This window comes from Mesoplodon bidens, assembly GCF_964165515.1.
Source record: "Mesoplodon bidens genome assembly, contig: HAP1_SCAFFOLD_395, whole genome shotgun sequence".
NCBI lineage: Eukaryota > Metazoa > Chordata > Mammalia > Artiodactyla > Ziphiidae > Mesoplodon > Mesoplodon bidens.
In genome coordinates this window covers 341,747-365,767 of record NW_027671207.1, presented here as the reverse complement: position 1 = coordinate 365,767, position 24,021 = coordinate 341,747, and positions in this window count along the sequence as shown.

Here is a 24,021-nt window from a genome sequence, read left to right as displayed (position 1 = left end):
CTTTCCCTCTGCATAGAAAGGGTTGACCCCAACAGCCTGTTCTGCGCTGTGTTGCTCGGAAATCAAAAAGGGGACTCACGGCACCCACGCTCTCCCTCAGAAGGGAATTCATACGCGTCTCTCTGAGGCCTCCGGAGAGCCGTAGAGGATTTAAAGCACTCTATCGAGTCAGGGTTCATGGAGATGGCTGCACAGCAAACTTTGCTGATAGGAAACGCTCGTGCTTACCTTGAGGCCTGGGGGTCACGTTTACTTCGCACTTTAGCTAGGGCAAGCGGTGGGGTGAACTCCTAGCAAGGCACAGGCGACCACCTGGATTCATAGGAGAAAACTCACTTTCTTCCCTGAGGCCTTCTTAGCAGTGACTAGAAGACGGGTAACAGCACTGTCTTTCAGTCAGCCTTGAGGCCGCCACTATGTACCTTTCAAATGGGGGAAAATACTGCCTTTTTCCAGGTTTCTCAATTATACACCGGATCACCCAGCACATATACCTCTCTTCTCTGACAAGCCAAAGGAGGCCCTTGGAACACAATTCGGCCTTCTGCGATGAAACTTTGGGATGCAGTGTGTTCTGCATGTGCTGAATGGCATAATCCTCTAAATGCCCTCAGGAGGCCTAGGTGACTTTGCATGTTCCAAATGCCTAGCAAGGCTCACGGTCAATTTCTACTTTATTTCTGGCTGGACCTAAAGTCTACTTTCTGCCTCACTTAGAGAGACGTCGAGCAGGAGACCCCAAAGTGGATTGGAGCCCCGGTGGTTTCTTTCAGGGCAGCTTAGGTGTCCTCAACGTGGCAGACCCGCATGGAAAGAAAGCCGGCCCAAGAACCGTGCTCCTGGGGCTGTTTCAAAGCTGTGGAACGCTAGCCATAGAGAACAGATTAGTTGCCGGCCCTTTCACCTGCATAGTGAGGGATGGTCCCAGAGCCGTGTATCCCTTGATTGTGCTCAGAAGGCTTCTGGTACACGGTGCACTTCCTTTGAAAGAAATGCCCCCGTGAGAGGCTTGAGCGCTGTGAGGCACACTAAGGCTAAAGCCGTCCATTGACTAAGCCTTCCTGGAAACTGGTGCACCCCTGCCTCTGGTAAAGGGAAAATGTGCACCTTACCTCGAGACTAGAGGTCACATTTAGTTGGCACTTAGGCTAGAGTATGCTCTGGGCTGAGCTCCCAGGAAGGAAGCGCAAGCGTTCGGTTTCTTTGGCAAAAGCTCACTGCTCCTCAGAGGCATCTGTGCAGTGAACAGTGTCCTGGTGGTGTGGTGTTCAGGCAGCTTGGAAGCTGCATCGAAGTTGCTTTCCAAAGGGGGAGAGTCGGGCTTCTCTCACATTCTCCAGTTTCCAACTTGACCCCACAGCGCAATTACCATCACTCACTGACTGTCTACTGGAGACTTTCGGCCACACGGGGCCTTTCTATGATCACACTTCGTTGCAGGCGGGGACTTTTGCATGCCGTGCATAGCATTACCTGCTTAATGACTTAGTCAGGCCTAGGTGACTTTGGATCGTCCAAAAGTCTCACAAGTTGACCGGTTTTTCTGTTCTTTCTGTCAGGCTGGACCTACAGTGGTCCTTGCGTCACAATAGAGAGATGACAGGTAAGAGTTGCCAGGGGGCACTGTAGGCTCAGGGATTCTTTCAGTGCAGTTCAGAGGGCCTCCACAGAGGGAGAGCCACGTTGAATGTAATACTGGCAAAAACGTTGTCCTGGGGCTGCTTTACAGCGGTAGAAATCAAGCTATGCAAGCGAGGATCAGTTCATTGCCCTTCCCTCTGCATAGAAAGGGTTGACCCCAACAGCCTGTTCTGCGCTGTGTTGCTCGGAAATCAAAAAGGGGACTCACGGCACCCACGCTCTCCCTCAGAAGGGAATTCATACGCGTCTCTCTGAGGCCTCCGGAGAGCCGTAGAGGATTTAAAGCACTCTATCGAGTCAGGGTTCATGGAGATGGCTGCACAGCAAACTTTGCTGATAGGAAACGCTCGTGCTTACTTGAGGCCTGAGGGTCACGTTTACTTCGCACTTTAGCTAGGGCAAGCGGTGGGGTGAACTCCTAGCAAGGCACAGGCGACCACCTGGATTCATAGGAGAAAACTCACTTTCTTCCCTGAGGCCTTCTTAGCAGTGACTAGAAGACGGGTAACAGCACTGTCTTTCAGTCAGCCTTGAGGCCGCCACTATGTACCTTTCAAATGGGGGAAAATACTGCCTTTTTCCAGGTTTCTCAATTATACACCGGATCACCCAGCACATATACCTCTCTTCTCTGACAAGCCAAAGGAGGCCCTTGGAACACAATTCGGCCTTCTGCGATGAAACTTTGGGATGCAGTGTGTTCTGCATGTGCTGAATGGCATAATCCTCTAAATGCCCTCAGGAGGCCGAGGTGACTTTGCATGTTCCAAATGCCTAGCAAGGCTCACGGTCAATCTCTACTTTATTTCGGGCTGGACCTAAAGTCTACTTTCTGCCTCACTTAGAGAGACGTCGAGCAGGAGACCCCAAAGTGGATTGGAGCCCCGGTGGTTTCTTTCAGGGCAGCTTAGGTGTCCTCAACGTGGCAGACCCGCATGGAAAGAAAGCCGGCCCAAGAACCGTGCTCCTGGGGCTGTTTCAAAGCTGTGGAACGCTAGCCATAGAGAACAGATTAGTTGCCAGCCCTTTCACCTGCATAGTGAGGGATGGTCCCAGAGCCGTGTATCCCATGATTGTGCTCAGAAGGCTTCTGGTACACGGTGCACTTCCTTGGAAAGAAATGCCCCCGTGAGAGGCTTGAGCGCTGTGAGGCACACTAAAGCTAAAGCCGTCCATTGACTAAGCCTTCCTGGAAACTGGTGCACCCCTGCCTCTGTTAAAGGGAAAATGTGCACCTTACCTCGGGACTAGAGGTCACATTTTGTTGGCACTTTAGCTACAGTATGCTCTGGGCTGAGCTCCCAGGAAGGAAGCGCAAGCGTTCGGTTTCTTTGGCAAAAGCTCACTGCTCCTCAGAGGCATCTGTGCAGTGAACAGTGTCCTGGTGGTGTGGTGTTCAGGCAGCTTGGAAGCTGCATCGAAGTTGCTTTCCAAAGGGGGAGAGTCGGGCTTCTCTCACATGCTCCAGTTTCCAACTTGACCCCACAGCGCAATTACCATCACTCACTGACTGTCTACTGGAGACTTTCGGCCACACGGGGCCTTTCTATGATCACACTTCGTTGCAGGCGGGGACTTTTGCATGCCGTGCATAGCATTACCTGCTTAATGACTTAGTCAGGCCTAGGTGACTTTGGATCGTCCAAAAGTCTCACAAGTTGACCGGTTTTTCTGTTCTTTCTGTCAGGCTGGACCTACAGTGGACCTTGCGTCACAATAGAGAGATGACAGGTAAGAGTTGCCAGGGGGCTCTGTAGGCTCAGGGATTCTTTCAGTGCAGTTCAGAGGGCCTCCACAGAGGGAGAGCCACGTTGAATGTAATACTGGCAAAAACGTTGTCCTGGGGCTGCTTTACAGCGGTAGAAATCAAGCTATGCAAGCGAGGATCAGTTCATTGCCTTTCCCTCTGCATAGAAAGGGTTGACCCCAACAGCCTGTTCTGCGCTGTGTTGCTCGGAAAACAAAAAGGGGACTCACGGCACCCAGGCTCTCCCTCAGAAGGGAATTCATACGCGTCTCTCTGAGGCCTCCGGAGAGCCGTAGAGGATTTAAAGCACTCTATCGAGTCAGGGTTCATGGAGATGGCTGCACAGCAAACTTTGCTGATAGGAAACGCTCGTGCTTACCTTGAGGCCTGGGGGTCACGTTTACTTCGCACTTTAGCTAGGGCAAGCGGTGGGGTGAACTCCTAGCAAGGCACAGGCGACCACCTGGATTCATAGGAGAAAACTCACTTTCTTCCCTGAGGCCTTCTTAGCAGTAACTAGAAGACGGGTAACAGCACTGTCTTTCAGACAGCCTTGAGGCCGCCACTATCTACCTTTCAAATGGGGGAAAATACTGCCGTTTTCCACGCTTCTCAATTATACACCGGATCACCCAGCACATATACCTCTCTTCTCTGACAAGCCAAAGGAGGCCCTTGGAACACAATTCGGCCTTCTGCGATGAAACTTTGGGATGCAGTGTGTTCTGCATGTGCTGAATGGCATAATCCTCTAAATGCCCTCAGGAGGCCGAGGTGACTTTGCATGTTCCAAATGCCTAGCAAGGCTCACGGTCAATCTCTACTTTATTTCGGGCTGGACCTAAAGTCTACTTTCTGCCTCACTTAGAGAGACGTCGAGCAGGAGACCCCAAAGTGGATTGGAGCCCCGGTGGTTTCTTTCAGGGCAGCTTAGGTGTCCTCAACGTGGCAGACCCGCATGGAAAGAAAGCCGGCCCAAGAACCGTGCTCCTGGGGCTGTTTCAAAGCTGTGGAACGCTAGCCATAGAGAACAGATTAGTTGCCGGCCCTTTCACCTGCATAGTGAGGGATGGTCCCAGAGCCGTGTATCCCTTGATTGTGCTCAGAAGGCTTCTGGTACACGGTGCACTTCCTTTGAAAGAAATGCCCCCGTGAGAGGCTTGAGCGCTGTGAGGCACACTAAAGCTAAAGCCGTCCATTGACTAAGCCTTCCTGAAAACTGGTGCACCCCTGCCTCTGGTAAAGGGAAAATGTGCACCTTACCTCGAGACTAGAGGTCACATTTAGTTGGCACTTAGGCTAGAGTATGCTCTGGGCTGAGCTCCCAGGAAGGAAGCGCAAGCGTTCGGTTTTTTGGCAAAAGCTCACTGCTCCTCAGAGGCATCTATGCAGTGAACAGTGTCCTGGTGGTGTGGTGTTCAGGCAGCTTGGAAGCTGCATCGAAGTTGTTTCCAAAGGGGGAGAGTCGGGCTTCTCTCACATGCTCCAGTTTCCAACTTGACCCCACAGCGCAATTACCATCACTCACTGACTGTCTACTGGAGACTTTCGGCCACACGGGGCCTTTCTATGATCACACTTCGTTGCAGGCGGGGACTTTTGCATGCCGTGCATAGCATTACGTGCTTAATGACTTAGTCAGGCCTAGGTGACTTTGGATCGTCCAAAAGTCTCACAAGTTGACCGGTTTTTCTGTTATTTCTGTCAGGCTGGACCTACAGTGGTCCTTGCGTCACAATAGAGAGATGACAGGTAAGAGTTGCCAGGGGGCACTGTAGGCTCAGGGATTCTTTCAGTGCAGTTCAGAGGGCCTCCACAGAGGGAGAGCCACGTTGAATGTAATACTGCAAAAACGTTGTCCTGGGGCTGCTTTACAGCGGTAGAAATCAAGCTATGCAAGCGAGGATCAGTTCATTGCCCTTCCCTCTGCATAGAAAGGGTTGACCCCAACAGCCTGTTCTGCGCTGTGTTGCTCGGAAAACAAAAAGGGGACTCACGGCACCCACGCTCTCCCTCAGAAGGGAATTCATACGCGTCTCTCTGAGGCCTCCGGAGAGCCGTAGAGGATTTAAAGCACTCTATCGAGTCAGGGTTCATGGAGATGGCTGCACAGCAAACTTTGCTGATAGGAAACGCTCGTGCTTACCTTGAGGCCTGGGGGTCACGTTTACTTCGCACTTTAGCTAGGGCAAGCGGTGGGGTGAACTCCTAGCAAGGCACAGGCGACCACCTGGATTCATAGGAGAAAACTCACTTTCTTCCCTGAGGCCTTCTTAGCAGTGACTAGAAGACGGGTAACAGCACTGTCTTTCAGTCAGCCTTGAGGCCGCCACTATGTACCTTTCAAATGGGGGAAAATACTGCCTTTTTCCAGGTTTCTCAATTATACACCGGATCACCCAGCACATATACCTCTCTTCTCTGACAAGCCAAAGGAGGCCCTTGGAACACAATTCGGCCTTCTGCGATGAAACTTTGGGATGCAGTGTGTTCTGCATGTGCTGAATGGCATAATCCTCTAAATGCCCTCAGGAGGCCGAGGTGACTTTGCATGTTCCAAATGCCTAGCAAGGCTCACGGTCAATCTCTACTTTATTTCGGGCTGGACCTAAAGTCTACTTTCTGCCTCACTTAGAGAGACGTCGAGCAGGAGACCCCAAAGTGGATTGGAGCCCCGGTGGTTTCTTTCAGGGCAGCTTAGGTGTCCTCAACGTGGCAGACCCGCATGGAAAGAAAGCCGGCCCAAGAACCGTGCTCCTGGGGCTGTTTCAAAGCTGTGGAACGCTAGCCATAGAGAACAGATTAGTTGCCAGCCCTTTCACCTGCATAGTGAGGGATGGTCCCAGAGCCGTGTATCCCATGATTGTGCTCAGAAGGCTTCTGGTACACGGTGCACTTCCTTGGAAAGAAATGCCCCCGTGAGAGGCTTGAGCGCTGTGAGGCACACTAAAGCTAAAGCCGTCCATTGACTAAGCCTTCCTGGAAACTGGTGCACCCCTGCCTCTGGTCAATGGAAAATGTGCACCTTACCTCGAGACTAGAGGTCACATTTAGTTGGCACTTAGGCTAGAGTATGCTCTGGGCTGAGCTCCCAGGAAGGAAGCGCAAGCGTTCGGTTTCTTTGGCAAAAGCTCACTGCTCCTCAGAGGCATCTGTGCAGTGAACAGTGTCCTGGTGGTGTGGTGTTCAGGCAGCTTGGAAGCTGCATCGAAGTTGCTTTCCAAAGGGGGAGAGTCGGGCTTCTCTCACATGCTCCAGTTTCCAACTTGACCCCACAGCGCAATTACCATCACTCACTGACTGTCTACTGGAGACTTTCGGCCACACGGGGCCTTTCTATGATCACACTTCGTTGCAGGAGGGGACTTTTGCATGCCGTGCATAGCATTACCTGCTTAATGACTTAGTCAGGCCTAGGTGACTTTGGATCGTCCAAAAGTCTCACAAGTTGACCGGTTTTTCTGTTCTTTCTGTCAGGCTGGACCTACAGTGGACCTTGCGTCACAATAGAGAGATGACAGGTAAGAGTTGCCAGGGGGCTCTGTAGGCTCAGGGATTCTTTCAGTGCAGTTCAGAGGGCCTCCACAGAGGGAGAGCCACGTTGAATGTAATACTGGCAAAAACGTTGTCCTGGGGCTGCTTTACAGCGGTAGAAATCAAGCTATGCAAGCGAGGATCAGTTCATTGCCTTTCCCTCTGCATAGAAAGGGTTGACCCCAACAGCCTGTTCTGCGCTGTGTTGCTCGGAAAACAAAAAGGGGACTCACGGCACCCAGGCTCTCCCTCAGAAGGGAATTCATACGCGTCTCTCTGAGGCCTCCGGAGAGCCGTAGAGGATTTAAAGCACTCTATCGAGTCAGGGTTCATGGAGATGGCTGCACAGCAAACTTTGCTGATAGGAAACGCTCGTGCTTACCTTGAGGCCTGGGGGTCACGTTTACTTCGCACTTTAGCTAGGGCAAGCGGTGGGGTGAACTCCTAGCAAGGCACAGGCGACCACCTGGATTCATAGGAGAAAACTCACTTTCTTCCCTGAGGCCTTCTTAGCAGTGACTAGAAGACGGGTAACAGCACTGTCTTTCAGACAGCCTTGAGGCCGCCACTATCTACCTTTCAAATGGGGGAAAATACTGCCGTTTTCCACGCTTCTCAATTATACACCGGATCACCCAGCACATATACCTCTCTTCTCTGACAAGCCAAAGGAGGCCCTTGGAACACAATTCGGCCTTCTGCGATGAAACTTTGGGATGCAGTGTGTTCTGCATGTGCTGAATGGCATAATCCTCTAAATGCCCTCAGGAGGCCTAGGTGACTTTGCATGTTCCAAATGCCTAGCAAGGCTCACGGTCAATCTCTACTTTATTTCGGGCTGGACCTAAAGTCTACTTTCTGCCTCACTTAGAGAGACGTCGAGCAGGAGACCCCAAAGTGGATTGGAGCCCCGGTGGTTTCTTTCAGGGCAGCTTAGGTGTCCTCAACGTGGCAGACCCGCATGGAAAGAAAGCCGGCCCAAGAACCGTGCTCCTGGGGCTGTTTCAAAGCTGTGGAACGCTAGCCATAGAGAACAGATTAGTTGCCGGCCCTTTCACCTGCATAGTGAGGGATGGTCCCAGAGCCGTGTATCCCTTGATTGTGCTCAGAAGGCTTCTGGTACACGGTGCACTTCCTTTGAAAGAAATGCCCCCGTGAGAGGCTTGAGCGCTGTGAGGCACACTAAAGCTAAAGCCGTCCATTGACTAAGCCTTCCTGAAAACTGGTGCACCCCTGCCTCTGGTAAAGGGAAAATGTGCACCTTACCTCGAGACTAGAGGTCACATTTAGTTGGCACTTAGGCTAGAGTATGCTCTGGGCTGAGCTCCCAGGAAGGAAGCGCAAGCGTTCGGTTTTTTGGCAAAAGCTCACTGCTCCTCAGAGGCATCTGTGCAGTGAACAGTGTCCTGGTGGTGTGGTGTTCAGGCAGCTTGGAAGCTGCATCGAAGTTGTTTCCAAAGGGGGAGAGTCGGGCTTCTCTCACATGCTCCAGTTTCCAACTTGACCCCACAGCGCAATTACCATCACTCACTGACTGTCTACTGGAGACTTTCGGCCACACGGGGCCTTTCTATGATCACACTTCGTTGCAGGCGGGGACTTTTGCATGCCGTGCATAGCATTACGTGCTTAATGACTTAGTCAGGCCTAGGTGACTTTGGATCGTCCAAAAGTCTCACAAGTTGACCGGTTTTTCTGTTCTTTCTGTCAGGCTGGACCTACAGTGGTCCTTGCGTCACAATAGAGAGATGACAGGTAAGAGTTGCCAGGGGGCACTGTAGGCTCAGGGATTCTTTCAGTGCAGTTCAGAGGGCCTCCACAGAGGGAGAGCCACGTTGAATGTAATACTGGCAAAAACGTTGTCCTGGGGCTGCTTTACAGCGGTAGAAATCAAGCTATGCAAGCGCGGATCAGTTCATTGCCCTTCCCTCTGCATAGAAAGGGTTGACCCCAACAGCCTGTTCTGCGCTGTGTTGCTCGGAAATCAAAAAGGGGACTCACGGCACCCACGCTCTCCCTCAGAAGGGAATTCATACGCGTCTCTCTGAGGCCTCCGGAGAGCCGTAGAGGATTTAAAGCACTCTATCGAGTCAGGGTTCATGGAGATGGCTGCACAGCAAACTTTGCTGATAGGAAACGCTCGTGCTTACTTGAGGCCTGAGGGTCACGTTTACTTCGCACTTTAGCTAGGGCAAGCGGTGGGGTGAACTCCTAGCAAGGCACAGGCGACCACCTGGATTCATAGGAGAAAACTCACTTTCTTCCCTGAGGCCTTCTTAGCAGTGACTAGAAGACGGGTAACAGCACTGTCTTTCAGTCAGCCTTGAGGCCGCCACTATGTACCTTTCAAATGGGGGAAAATACTGCCTTTTTCCAGGTTTCTCAATTATACACCGGATCACCCAGCACATATACCTCTCTTCTCTGACAAGCCAAAGGAGGCCCTTGGAACACAATTCGGCCTTCTGCGATGAAACTTTGGGATGCAGTGTGTTCTGCATGTGCTGAATGGCATAATCCTCTAAATGCCCTCAGGAGGCCGAGGTGACTTTGCATGTTCCAAATGCCTAGCAAGGCTCACGGTCAATCTCTACTTTATTTCGGGCTGGACCTAAAGTCTACTTTCTGCCTCACTTAGAGAGACGTCGAGCAGGAGACCCCAAAGTGGATTGGAGCCCCGGTGGTTTCTTTCAGGGCAGCTTAGGTGTCCTCAACGTGGCAGACCCGCATGGAAAGAAAGCCGGCCCAAGAACCGTGCTCCTGGGGCTGTTTCAAAGCTGTGGAACGCTAGCCATAGAGAACAGATTAGTTGCCAGCCCTTTCACCTGCATAGTGAGGGATGGTCCCAGAGCCGTGTATCCCATGATTGTGCTCAGAAGGCTTCTGGTACACGGTGCACTTCCTTGGAAAGAAATGCCCCCGTGAGAGGCTTGAGCGCTGTGAGGCACACTAAAGCTAAAGCCGTCCATTGACTAAGCCTTCCTGGAAACTGGTGCACCCCTGCCTCTGGTCAATGGAAAATGTGCACCTTACCTCGAGACTAGAGGTCACATTTAGTTGGCACTTAGGCTAGAGTATGCTCTGGGCTGAGCTCCCAGGAAGGAAGCGCAAGCGTTCGGTTTCTTTGGCAAAAGCTCACTGCTCCTCAGAGGCATCTGTGCAGTGAACAGTGTCCTGGTGGTGTGGTGTTCAGGCAGCTTGGAAGCTGCATCGAAGTTGCTTTCCAAAGGGGGAGAGTCGGGCTTCTCTCACATGCTCCAGTTTCCAACTTGACCCCACAGCGCAATTACCATCACTCACTGACTGTCTACTGGAGACTTTCGGCCACACGGGGCCTTTCTATGATCACACTTCGTTGCAGGCGGGGACTTTTGCATGCCGTGCATAGCATTACCTGCTTAATGACTTAGTCAGGCCTAGGTGACTTTGGATCGTCCAAAAGTCTCACAAGTTGACCGGTTTTTCTGTTCTTTCTGTCAGGCTGGACCTACAGTGGACCTTGCGTCACAATAGAGAGATGACAGGTAAGAGTTGCCAGGGGGCTCTGTAGGCTCAGGGATTCTTTCAGTGCAGTTCAGAGGGCCTCCACAGAGGGAGAGCCACATTGAATGTAATACTGGCAAAAACGTTGTCCTGGGGCTGCTTTACAGCGGTAGAAATCAAGCTATGCAAGCGAGGATCAGTTCATTGCCTTTCCCTCTGCATAGAAAGGGTTGACCCCAACAGCCTGTTCTGCGCTGTGTTGCTCGGAAAACAAAAAGGGGACTCACGGCACCCAGGCTCTCCCTCAGAAGGGAATTCATACGCGTCTCTCTGAGGCCTCCGGAGAGCCGTAGAGGATTTAAAGCACTCTATCGAGTCAGGGTTCATGGAGATGGCTGCACAGCAAACTTTGCTGATAGGAAACGCTCGTGCTTACCTTGAGGCCTGGGGGTCACGTTTACTTCGCACTTTAGCTAGGGCAAGCGGTGGGGTGAACTCCTAGCAAGGCACAGGCGACCACCTGGATTCATAGGAGAAAACTCACTTTCTTCCCTGAGGCCTTCTTAGCAGTGACTAGAAGACGGGTAACAGCACTGTCTTTCAGACAGCCTTGAGGCCGCCACTATCTACCTTTCAAATGGGGGAAAATACTGCCGTTTTCCACGCTTCTCAATTATACACCGGATCACCCAGCACATATACCTCTCTTCTCTGACAAGCCAAAGGAGGCCCTTGGAACACAATTCGGCCTTCTGCGATGAAACTTTGGGATGCAGTGTGTTCTGCATGTGCTGAATGGCATAATCCTCTAAATGCCCTCAGGAGGCCGAGGTGACTTTGCATGTTCCAAATGCCTAGCAAGGCTCACGGTCAATCTCTACTTTATTTCGGGCTGGACCTAAAGTCTACTTTCTGCCTCACTTAGAGAGACGTCGAGCAGGAGACCCCAAAGTGGATTGGAGCCCCGGTGGTTTCTTTCAGGGCAGCTTAGGTGTCCTCAACGTGGCAGACCCGCATGGAAAGAAAGCCGGCCCAAGAACCGTGCTCCTGGGGCTGTTTCAAAGCTGTGGAACGCTAGCCATAGAGAACAGATTAGTTGCCGGCCCTTTCACCTGCATAGTGAGGGATGGTCCCAGAGCCGTGTATCCCTTGATTGTGCTCAGAAGGCTTCTGGTACACGGTGCACTTCCTTTGAAAGAAATGCCCCCGTGAGAGGCTTGAGCGCTGTGAGGCACACTAAAGCTAAAGCCGTCCATTGACTAAGCCTTCCTGAAAACTGGTGCACCCCTGCCTCTGGTAAAGGGAAAATGTGCACCTTACCTCGAGACTAGAGGTCACATTTAGTTGGCACTTAGGCTAGAGTATGCTCTGGGCTGAGCTCCCAGGAAGGAAGCGCAAGCGTTCGGTTTTTTGGCAAAAGCTCACTGCTCCTCAGAGGCATCTGTGCAGTGAACAGTGTCCTGGTGGTGTGGTGTTCAGGCAGCTTGGAAGCTGCATCGAAGTTGTTTCCAAAGGGGGAGAGTCGGGCTTCTCTCACATGCTCCAGTTTCCAACTTGACCCCACAGCGCAATTACCATCACTCACTGACTGTCTACTGGAGACTTTCGGCCACACGGGGCCTTTCTATGATCACACTTCGTTGCAGGCGGGGACTTTTGCATGCCGTGCATAGCATTACGTGCTTAATGACTTAGTCAGGCCTAGGTGACTTTGGATCGTCCAAAAGTCTCACAAGTTGACCGGTTTTTCTGTTATTTCTGTCAGGCTGGACCTACAGTGGTCCTTGCGTCACAATAGAGAGATGACAGGTAAGAGTTGCCAGGGGGCACTGTAGGCTCAGGGATTCTTTCAGTGCAGTTCAGAGGGCCTCCACAGAGGGAGAGCCACGTTGAATGTAATACTGCAAAAACGTTGTCCTGGGGCTGCTTTACAGCGGTAGAAATCAAGCTATGCAAGCGAGGATCAGTTCATTGCCCTTCCCTCTGCATAGAAAGGGTTGACCCCAACAGCCTGTTCTGCGCTGTGTTGCTCGGAAAACAAAAAGGGGACTCACGGCACCCACGCTCTCCCTCAGAAGGGAATTCATACGCGTCTCTCTGAGGCCTCCGGAGAGCCGTAGAGGATTTAAAGCACTCTATCGAGTCAGGGTTCATGGAGATGGCTGCACAGCAAACTTTGCTGATAGGAAACGCTCGTGCTTACCTTGAGGCCTGGGGGTCACGTTTACTTCGCACTTTAGCTAGGGCAAGCGGTGGGGTGAACTCCTAGCAAGGCACAGGCGACCACCTGGATTCATAGGAGAAAACTCACTTTCTTCCCTGAGGCCTTCTTAGCAGTGACTAGAAGACGGGTAACAGCACTGTCTTTCAGTCAGCCTTGAGGCCGCCACTATGTACCTTTCAAATGGGGGAAAATACTGCCTTTTTCCAGGCTTCTCAATTATACACCGGATCACCCAGCACATATACCTCTCTTCTCTGACAAGCCAAAGGAGGCCCTTGGAACACAATTCGGCCTTCTGCGATGAAACTTTGGGATGCAGTGTGTTCTGCATGTGCTGAATGGCATAATCCTCTAAATGCCCTCAGGAGGCCTAGGTGACTTTGCATGTTCCAAATGCCTAGCAAGGCTCACGGTCAATTTCTACTTTATTTCTGGCTGGACCTAAAGTCTACTTTCTGCCTCACTTAGAGAGACGTCGAGCAGGAGACCCCAAAGTGGATTGGAGCCCCGGTGGTTTCTTTCAGGGCAGCTTAGGTGTCCTCAACGTGGCAGACCCGCATGGAAAGAAAGCCGGCCCAAGAACCGTGCTCCTGAGGCTGTTTCAAAGCTGTGGAACGCTAGCCATAGAGAACAGATTAGTTGCCAGCCCTTTCACCTGCATAGTGAGGGATGGTCCCAGAGCCGTGTACCCCTTGATTGTGCTCAGAAGGCTTCTGGTACACGGTGCACTTCCTTGGAAAGAAATGCCCCCGTGAGAGGCTTGAGCGCTGTGAGGCACACTAAAGCTAAAGCCGTCCATTGACTAAGCCTTCCTGGAAACTGGTGCACCCCTGCCTCTGGTCAATGGAAAATGTGCACCTTACCTCGAGACTAGAGGTCACATTTAGTTGGCACTTAGGCTAGAGTATGCTCTGGGCTGAGCTCCCAGGAAGGAAGCGCAAGCGTTCGGTTTCTTTGGCAAAAGCTCACTGCTCCTCAGAGGCATCTGTGCAGTGAACAGTGTCCTGGTGGTGTGGTGTTCAGGCAGCTTGGAAGCTGCATCGAAGTTGCTTTCCAAAGGGGGAGAGTCGGGCTTCTCTCACATGCTCCAGTTTCCAACTTGACCCCACAGCGCAATTACCATCACTCACTGACTGTTTACTGGAGACTTTCGGACACACGGGGCCTTTCTATGATCACACTTCGTTGCAGGCGGGGACTTTTGCATGCCGTGCATAGCATTACCTGCTTAATGACTTAGTCAGGCCTAGGTGACTTTGGATCGTCCAAAAGTCTCACAAGTTGACCGGTTTTTCTGTTCTTTCTGTCAGGCTGGACCTACAGTGGACCTTGCGTCACAATAGAGAGATGACAGGTAAGAGTTGCCAGGGGGCTCTGTAGGCTCAGGGATTCTTTCAGTGCAGTTCAGAGGGCCTCCACAGAGGGAGAGCCACGTTGAATGTAATACTGGCAAAAACGTTGTCCTGGGGCTGCTTTACAGCGGTAGAAATCAAGCTATGCAAGCGAGGATCAGTTCATTGCCTTTCCCTCTGCATAGAAAGGGTTGACCCCAACAGCCTGTTCTGCGCTGTGTTGCTCGGAAAACAAAAAGGGGACTCACGGCACCCAGGTTCTCCCTCAGAAGGGAATTCATACGCGTCTCTCTGAGGCCTCCGGAGAGCCGTAGAGGATTTAAAGCACTCTATCGAGTCAGGGTTCATGGAGATGGCTGCACAGCAAACTTTGCTGATAGGAAACGCTCGTGCTTACCTTGAGGCCTGGGGGTCACGTTTACTTCGCACTTTAGCTAGGGCAAGCGGTGGGGTGAACTCCTAGCAAGGCACAGGCGACCACCTGGATTCATAGGAGAAAACTCACTTTCTTCCCTGAGGCCTTCTTAGCAGTGACTAGAAGACAGGTAACAGCACTGTCTTTCAGTCAGCCTTGAGGCCGCCACTATGTACCTTTCAAATGGGGGAAAATACTGCCTTTTTCCAGGCTTCTCAATTATACACCGGATCACCCAGCACATATACCTCTCTTCTCTGACAAGCCAAAGGAGGCCCTTGGAACACAATTCGGCCTTCTGCGATGAAACTTTGGGATGCAGTGTGTTCTGCATGTGCTGAATGGCATAATCCTCTAAATGCCCTCAGGAGGCCTAGGTGACTTTGCATGTTCCAAATGCCTAGCAAGGCTCACGGTCAATTTCTACTTTATTTCTGGCTGGACCTAAAGTCTACTTTCTGCCTCACTTAGAGAGACGTCGAGCAGGAGACCCCAAAGTGGATTGGAGCCCCGGTGGTTTCTTTCAGGGCAGCTTAGGTGTCCTCAACGTGGCAGACCCGCATGGAAAGAAAGCCGGCCCAAGAACCGTGCTCCTGGGGCTGTTTCAAAGCTGTGGAACGCTAGCCATAGAGAACAGATTAGTTGCCAGCCCTTTCACCTGCATAGTGAGGGATGGTCCCAGAGCCGTGTATCCCTTGATTGTGCTCAGAAGGCTTCTGGTACACGGGGCACTTCCTTTGAAAGAAATGCCCCCGTGAGAGGCTTGAGCGCTGTGAGGCACACTAAGGCTAAAGCCGTCCATTGACTAAGCCTTCCTGGAAACTGGTGCACCCCTGCCTCTGGTAAAGGGAAAATGTGCACCTTACCTCGAGACTAGAGGTCACATTTAGTTGGCACTTAGGCTAGAGTATGCTCTGGGCTGAGCTCCCAGGAAGGAAGCGCAAGCGTTCGGTTTCTTTGGCAAAAGCTCACTGCTCCTCAGAGGCATCTGTGCAGTGAACAGTGTCCTGGTGGTGTGGTGTTCAGGCAGCTTGGAAGCTGCATCGAAGTTGCTTTCCAAAGGGGGAGAGTCGGGCTTCTCTCACATGCTCCAGTTTCCAACTTGACCCCACAGCGCAATTACCATCACTCACTGACTGTCTACTGGAGACTTTCGGCCACACGGGGCCTTTCTATGATCACACTTCGTTGCAGGCGGGGACTTTTGCATGCCGTGCATAGCATTACCTGCTTAATGACTTAGTCAGGCCTAGGTGGCTTTGGATCGTCCAAAGTCTCACAAGTTGACCGGTTTTTCTGTTCTTTCTGTCAGGCTGGACCTACAGTGGACCTTGCGTCACAATAGAGAGATGACAGGTAAGAGTTGCCAGGGGGCTCTGTAGGCTCAGGGATTCTTTCAGTGCAGTTCAGAGGGCCTCCACAGAGGGAGAGCCACGTTGAATGTAATACTGGCAAAAACGTTGTCCTGGGGCTGCTTTACAGCGGTAGAAATCAAGCTATGCAAGCGAGGATCAGTTCATTGCCCTTCCCTCTGCATAGAAAGGGTTGACCCCAACAGCCTGTTCTGCGCTGTGTTGCTCGGAAAACAAAAAGGGGACTCACGGCACCCACGCTCTCCCTCAGAAGGGAATTCATACGCGTCTCTCTGAGGCCTTCGGAGAGCCGTAGAGGATTTAAAGCACTCTATCGAGTCAGGGATCATGGAGATGGCTGCACAGCAAACTTTGCTGATAGGAAACGCTCGTGCTTACCTTGAGGCCTGGGGGTCACGTTTACTTCGCACTTTAGCTAGGGCAAGCGGTGGGGTGAACTCCTAGCAAGGCACAGGCGACCACCTGGATTCATAGGAGAAAACTCACTTTCTTCCCTGAGGCCTTCTTAGCAGTGACTAGAAGACGGGTAACAGCACTGTCTTTCAGTCAGCCTTGAGGCCGCCACTATGTACCTTTCAAATGGGGGAAAATACTGCCTTTTTCCAGGCTTCTCAATTATACACCGGATCACCCAGCACATATACCTCTCTTCTCTGACAAGCCAAAGGAGGCCCTTGGAACACAATTCGGCCTTCTGCGATGAAACTTTGGGATGCAGTGTGTTCTGCATGTGCTGAATGGCATAATCCTCTAAATGCCCTCAGGAGGCCTAGGTGACTTTGCATGTTCCAAATGCCTAGCAAGGCTCACGGTCAATTTCTACTTTATTTCTGGCTGGACCTAAAGTCTACTTTCTGCCTCACTTAGAGAGACGTCGAGCAGGAGACCCCAAAGTGGATTGGAGCCCCGGTGGTTTCTTTCAGGGCAGCTTAGGTGTCCTCAACGTGGCAGACCCGCATGGAAAGAAAGCCGGCCCAAGAACCGTGCTCCTGGGGCTGTTTCAAAGCTGTGGAACGCTAGCCATAGAGAACAGATTAGTTGCCGGCCCTTTCACCTGCATAGTGAGGGATGGTCCCAGAGCCGTGTATCCCTTGATTGTGCTCAGAAGGCTTCTGGTACACGGTGCACTTCCTTGGAAAGAAATGCCCCCGTGAGAGGCTTGAGCGCTGTGAGGCACACTAAAGCTAAAGCCGTCCATTGACTAAGCCTTCCTGGAAACTGGTGCACCCCTGCCTCTGGTAAAGGGAAAATGTGCACCTTACCTCGAGACTAGAGGTCACATTTAGTTGGCACTTAGGCTAGAGTATGCTCTGGGCTGAGCTCCCAGGAAGGAAGCGCAAGCGTTCGGTTTCTTTGGCAAAAGCTCACTGCTCCTCAGAGGCATCTGTGCAGTGAACAGTGTCCTGGTGGTGTGGTGTTCAGGCAGCTTGGAAGCTGCATCGAAGTTGCTTTCCAAAGGGGGAGAGTCGGGCTTCTCTCACATGCTCCAGTTTCCAACTTGACCCCACAGCGCAATTACCATCACTCACTGACTGTCTACTGGAGACTTTCGGCCACACGGGGCCTTTCTATGATCACACTTCGTTGCAGGCGGGGACTTTTGCATGCCGTGCATAGCATTACCTGCTTAATGACTTAGTCAGGCCTAGGTGACTTGGGATCGTCCAAAAGTCTCACAAGTTGACCGGTTTTTCTGTCCTTTCTGTCAGGCTGGACCTACAGTGGACCTTGCGTCACAATAGAGAGATGACAGGTAAGAGTTGCCAGGGGGCTCTGTAGGCTCAGGGATTCTTTCAGTGCAGTTCAGAGGGCCTCCACAGAGGGAGAGCCACGTTGAATGTAATACTGGCAAAAACGTTGTCCTGGGGCTGCTTTACAGCGGTAGAAATCAAGCTATGCAAGCGAGGATCAGTTCATTGCCTTTCCCTCTGCATAGCAAGGGTTGAACCCAACAGCCTGTTCTGCGCTGTGTTGCTCGGAAAACAAAAAGGGGACTCACGGCACCCAGGCTCTCCCTCACAAGGGAATTCATACGTGTCCCTCTGAGGCCTCCGGAGAGCCGTAGAGGATTTAAAGCACTCTATCGAGTCAGGGTTCATGGAGATGGCTGCACAGCAAACTTTGCTGATAGGAAACGCTCGTGCTTACCTTGAGGCCTGAGGGTCACGTTTACTTTGCAGTTTAGCTAGGGAAAGCGGTGGGGTGAACTCCTAGCAAGGCACAGGCGACCACCTGTATTCATAGGAGAAAACTCACTTTCTTCCCTGAGGCATTCCTAGCAGTGACTAGAAGACGGGTAACAGCACTGTCTTTCAGTCAGCCTTGAGGCCGCCACTATGTACCTTTCAAATGGGGGAAAATACTGCCTTTTTCCAGGCTTCTCAATTATATACCGGATCACCCAGCACATATACCTCTCTTCTCTGACAAGCCAAAGGAGGCCCTTGGAACACAATTCGGCCTTCTGCGATGAAACTTTGGGATGCAGTGTGTTCTGCATGTGCTGAATGGCATAATCCTCTAAATGCCCTCAGGAGGCCGAGGTGACTTTGCATGTTCCAAATGCCTAGCAAAGCTCACGGTCAATCTCTACTTTATTTCGGGCTGCACCTAAAGTCTACTTTCTGCCTCACTTAGAGATACGTCGAGCAGGAGACCCCAAAGTGGATTGGAGCCCCGGTGGTTTCTTTCAGGGCAGCTTAGGTGTCCTCAACGTGGCAGACCCGCATGGAAAGAAAGCCGGCCCAAGAACCGTGCTCCTGGGGCTGTTTCAAAGCTGTGGAACGCTAGCCATAGAGAACAGATTAGTTGCCGGCCCTTTCACCTGCATAGTGAGGGATGGTCCCAGAGCCGTGTATCCCTTGATTGTGCTCAGAAGGCTTCTGGTACACGGTGCACTTCCTTGAAAAGAAATGCCCCCGTGAGAGGCTTGAGCGCTGTGAGGCACACTAAAGCTAAAGCCGTCCATTGACTAAGCCTTCCTGGAATCTGGTGCACCCCTGCCTCTGGTAAAGGGAAAATGTGCACCTTACCTCGAGACTAGAGGTCACATTTAGTTGGCACTTAGGCTAGAGTATGCTCTGGGCTGAGCTCCCAGGAAGGAAGCGCAAGCGTTTGGTTTCTTTGGCAAAAGCTCACTGCTCCTCAGAGGCATCTGTGCAGTGAACAGTGTCCTGGTGGTGTGGTGTTCAGGCAGCTTGGAAGCTGCATCGAAGTTGCTTTCCAAAGGGGGAGAGTCGGGCTTCTCTCACATGCTCCAGTTTCCAACTTGACCCCACAGCGCAATTACCATCACTCACTGACTGTCTACTGGAGACTTTAGGCCACACGGGGCCTTTCTATGATCACACTTCGTTGCAGGCGGGGACTTTTGCATGCCGTGCATAGCATTACCTGCTTAATGACTTAGTCAGGCCTAGGTGGCTTTGGATCGTCCAAAGTCTCACAAGTTGACCGGTTTTTCTGTTCTTTCTGTCAGGCTGGACCTACAGTGGTCCTTGCGTCACAATAGAGAGATGACAGGTAAGAGTTGCCAGGGGGCACTGTAGGCTCAGGGATTCTTTCAGTGCAGTTCAGAGGGCCTCCACAGAGGGAGAGCCACGTTGAATGTAATACTGGCAAAAACGTTGTCCTGGGGCTGCTTTACAGCGGTAGAAATCAAGCTATGCAAGCGAGGATCAGTTCATTGCCCTTCCCTCTGCATAGAAAGGGTTGACCCCAACAGCCTGTTCTGCGCTGTGTTGCTCGGAAATCAAAAAGGGGACTCACGGCACCCAGGCTCTCCCTCAGAAGGGAATTCATACGCGTCTCTCTGAGGCCTCCGGAGAGCCGTAGAGGATTTAAAGCACTCTATCGAGTCAGGGTTCATGGAGATGGCTGCACAGCAAACTTTGCTGATAGGAAACGCTCGTGCTTACCTTGAGGCCTGGGGGTCACGTTTACTTCGCACTTTAGCTAGGGCAAGCGGTGGGGTGAACTCCTAGCAAGGCACAGGCGACCACCTGGATTCATAGGAGAAAACTCACTTTGTTCCCTGAGGCCTTCTTAGCAGTGACTAGAAGACGGGTAACAGCACTGTCTTTCAGTCAGCCTTGAGGCCGCCACTATGTACCTTTCAAATGGGGGAAAATACTGCCTTTTTCCAGGTTTCTCAATTATACACCGGATCACCCAGCACATATACCTCTCTTCTCTGACAAGCCAAAGGAGGCCCTTGGAACACAATTCGGCCTTCTGCGATGAAACTTTGGGATGCAGTGTGTTCTGCATGTGCTGAATGGCATAATCCTCTAAATGCCCTCAGGAGGCCTAGGTGACTTTGCATGTTCCAAATGCCTAGCAAGGCTCACGGTCAATTTCTACTTTATTTCTGGCTGGACCTAAAGTCTACTTTCTGCCTCACTTAGAGAGACGTCGAGCAGGAGACCCCAAAGTGGATTGGAGCCCCGGTGGTTTCTTTCAGGGCAGCTTAGGTGTCCTCAACGTGGCAGACCCGCATGGAAAGAAAGCCGGCCCAAGAACCGTGCTCCTGGGGCTGTTTCAAAGCTGTGGAACGCTAGCCATAGAGAACAGATTAGTTGCCGGCCCTTTCACCTGCATAGTGAGGGATGGTCCCAGAGCCGTGTATCCCTTGATTGTGCTCAGAAGGCTTCTGGTACACGGTGCACTTCCTTTGATAGAAATGCCCCCGTGAGAGGCTTGAGCGCTGTGAGGCACACTAAAGCTAAAGCCGTCCATTGACTAAGCCTTCCTGGAAACTGGTGCACCCCTGCCTCTGGTAAAGGGAAAATGTGCACCTTTCCTCGAGACTAGAGGTCACATTTAGTTGGCACTTAGGCTAGAGTATGCTCTGGGCTGAGCTCCCAGGAAGGAAGCGCAAGCGTTCGGTTTCTTTGGCAAAAGCTCACTGCTCCTCAGAGGCATCTGTGCAGTGAACAGTGTCCTGGTGGTGTGGTGTTCAGGCAGCTTGGAAGCTGCATCGAAGTTGTTTCCAAAGGGGGAGAGTCGGGCTTCTCTCACATGCTCCAGTTTCCAACTTGACCCCACAGCGCAATTACCATCACTCACTGACTGTCTACTGGAGACTTTCGGCCACACGGGGCCTTTCTATGATCACACTTCGTTGCAGGCGGGGACTTTTGCATGCCGTGCATAGCATTACCTGCTTAATGACTTAGTCAGGCCTAGGTGGCTTTGGATCGTCCAAAGTCTCACAAGTTGACCGGTTTTTCTGTTCTTTCTGTCAGGCTGGACCTACAGTGGACCTTGCGTCACAATAGAGAGATGACAGGTAAGAGTTGCCAGGGGGCTCTGTAGGCTCAGGGATTCTTTCAGTGCAGTTCAGAGGGCCTCCACAGAGGGAGAGCCACGTTGAATGTAATACTGGCAAAAACGTTGTCCTGGGGCTGCTTTACAGCGGTAGAAATCAAGCTATGCAAGCGAGGATCAGTTCATTGCCCTTCCCTCTGCATAGAAAGGGTTGACCCCAGCAGCCTGTTCTGCGCTGTGTTGCTCGGAAAACAAAAAGGGGACTCACGGCACCCACGCTCTCCCTCAGAAGGGAATTCATACGCGTCTCTCTGAGGCCTTCGGAGAGCCGTAGAGGATTTAAAGCACTCTATCGAGTCAGGGATCATGGAGATGGCTGCACAGCAAACTTTGCTGATAGGAAACGCTCGTGCTTACCTTGAGGCCTGGGGGTCACGTTTACTTCGCACTTTAGCTAGGGCAAGCGGTGGGGTGAACTCCTAGCAAGGCACAGGCGACCACCTGGATTCATAGGAGAAAACTCACTTTCTTCCCTGAGGCCTTCTTAGCAGTGACTAGAAGACGGGTAACAGCACTGTCTTTCAGTCAGCCTTGAGGCCGCCACTATGTACCTTTCAAATGGGGGAAAATACTGCCTTTTTCCAGGCTTCTCAATTATACACCGGATCACCCAGCACATATACCTCTCTTCTCTGACAAGCCAAAGGAGGCCCTTGGAACACAATTCGGCCTTCTGCGATGAAACTTTGGGATGCAGTGTGTTCTGCATGTGCTGAATGGCATAATCCTCTAAATGCCCTCAGGAGGCCTAGGTGACTTTGCATGTTCCAAATGCCTAGCAAGGCTCACGGTCAATTTCTACTTTATTTCTGGCTGGACCTAAAGTCTACTTTCTGCCTCACTTAGAGAGACGTCGAGCAGGAGACCCCAAAGTGGATTGGAGCCCCGGTGGTTTCTTTCAGGGCAGCTTAGGTGTCCTCAACGTGGCAGACCCGCATGGAAAGAAAGCCGGCCCAAGAACCGTGCTCCTGGGGCTGTTTCAAAGCTGTGGAACGCTAGCCATAGAGAACAGATTAGTTGCCGGCCCTTTCACCTGCATAGTGAGGGATGGTCCCAGAGCCGTGTATCCCTTGATTGTGCTCAGAAGGCTTCTGGTACACGGTGCACTTCCTTGGAAAGAAATGCCCCCGTGAGAGGCTTGAGCGCTGTGAGGCACACTAAAGCTAAAGCCGTCCATTGACTAAGCCTTCCTGGAAACTGGTGCACCCCTGCCTCTGGTAAAGGGAAAATGTGCACCTTACCTCGAGACTAGAGGTCACATTTAGTTGGCACTTAGGCTAGAGTATGCTCTGGGCTGAGCTCCCAGGAAGGAAGCGCAAGCGTTCGGTTTCTTTGGCAAAAGCTCACTGCTCCTCAGAGGCATCTGTGCAGTGAACAGTGTCCTGGTGGTGTGGTGTTCAGGCAGCTTGGAAGCTGCATCGAAGTTGCTTTCCAAAGGGGGAGAGTCGGGCTTCTCTCACATGCTCCAGTTTCCAACTTGACCCCACAGCGCAATTACCATCACTCACTGACTGTCTACTGGAGACTTTCGGCCACACGGGGCCTTTCTATGATCACACTTCGTTGCAGGCGGGGACTTTTGCATGCCGTGCATAGCATTACCTGCTTAATGACTTAGTCAGGCCTAGGTGACTTGGGATCGTCCAAAAGTCTCACAAGTTGACCGGTTTTTCTGTCCTTTCTGTCAGGCTGGACCTACAGTGGACCTTGCGTCACAATAGAGAGATGACAGGTAAGAGTTGCCAGGGGGCTCTGTAGGCTCAGGGATTCTTTCAGTGCAGTTCAGAGGGCCTCCACAGAGGGAGAGCCACGTTGAATGTAATACTGGCAAAAACGTTGTCCTGGGGCTGCTTTACAGCGGTAGAAATCAAGCTATGCAAGCGAGGATCAGTTCATTGCCTTTCCCTCTGCATAGCAAGGGTTGAACCCAACAGCCTGTTCTGCGCTGTGTTGCTCGGAAAACAAAAAGGGGACTCACGGCACCCAGGCTCTCCCTCACAAGGGAATTCATACGTGTCCCTCTGAGGCCTCCGGAGAGCCGTAGAGGATTTAAAGCACTCTATCGAGTCAGGGTTCATGGAGATGGCTGCACAGCAAACTTTGCTGATAGGAAACGCTCGTGCTTACCTTGAGGCCTGAGGGTCACGTTTACTTTGCAGTTTAGCTAGGGAAAGCGGTGGGGTGAACTCCTAGCAAGGCACAGGCGACCACCTGTATTCATAGGAGAAAACTCACTTTCTTCCCTGAGGCATTCCTAGCAGTGACTAGAAGACGGGTAACAGCACTGTCTTTCAGTCAGCCTTGAGGCCGCCACTATGTACCTTTCAAATGGGGGAAAATACTGCCTTTTTCCAGGCTTCTCAATTATATACCGGATCACCCAGCACATATACCTCTCTTCTCTGACAAGCCAAAGGAGGCCCTTGGAACACAATTCGGCCTTCTGCGATGAAACTTTGGGATGCAGTGTGTTCTGCATGTGCTGAATGGCATAATCCTCTAAATGCCCTCAGGAGGCCGAGGTGACTTTGCATGTTCCAAATGCCTAGCAAAGCTCACGGTCAATCTCTACTTTATTTCGGGCTGCACCTAAAGTCTACTTTCTGCCTCACTTAGAGATACGTCGAGCAGGAGACCCCAAAGTGGATTGGAGCCCCGGTGGTTTCTTTCAGGGCAGCTTAGGTGTCCTCAACGTGGCAGACCCGCATGGAAAGAAAGCCGGCCCAAGAACCGTGCTCCTGGGGCTGTTTCAAAGCTGTGGAACGCTAGCCATAGAGAACAGATTAGTTGCCGGCCCTTTCACCTGCATAGTGAGGGATGGTCCCAGAGCCGTGTATCCCTTGATTGTGCTCAGAAGGCTTCTGGTACACGGTGCACTTCCTTGAAAAGAAATGCCCCCGTGAGAGGCTTGAGCGCTGTGAGGC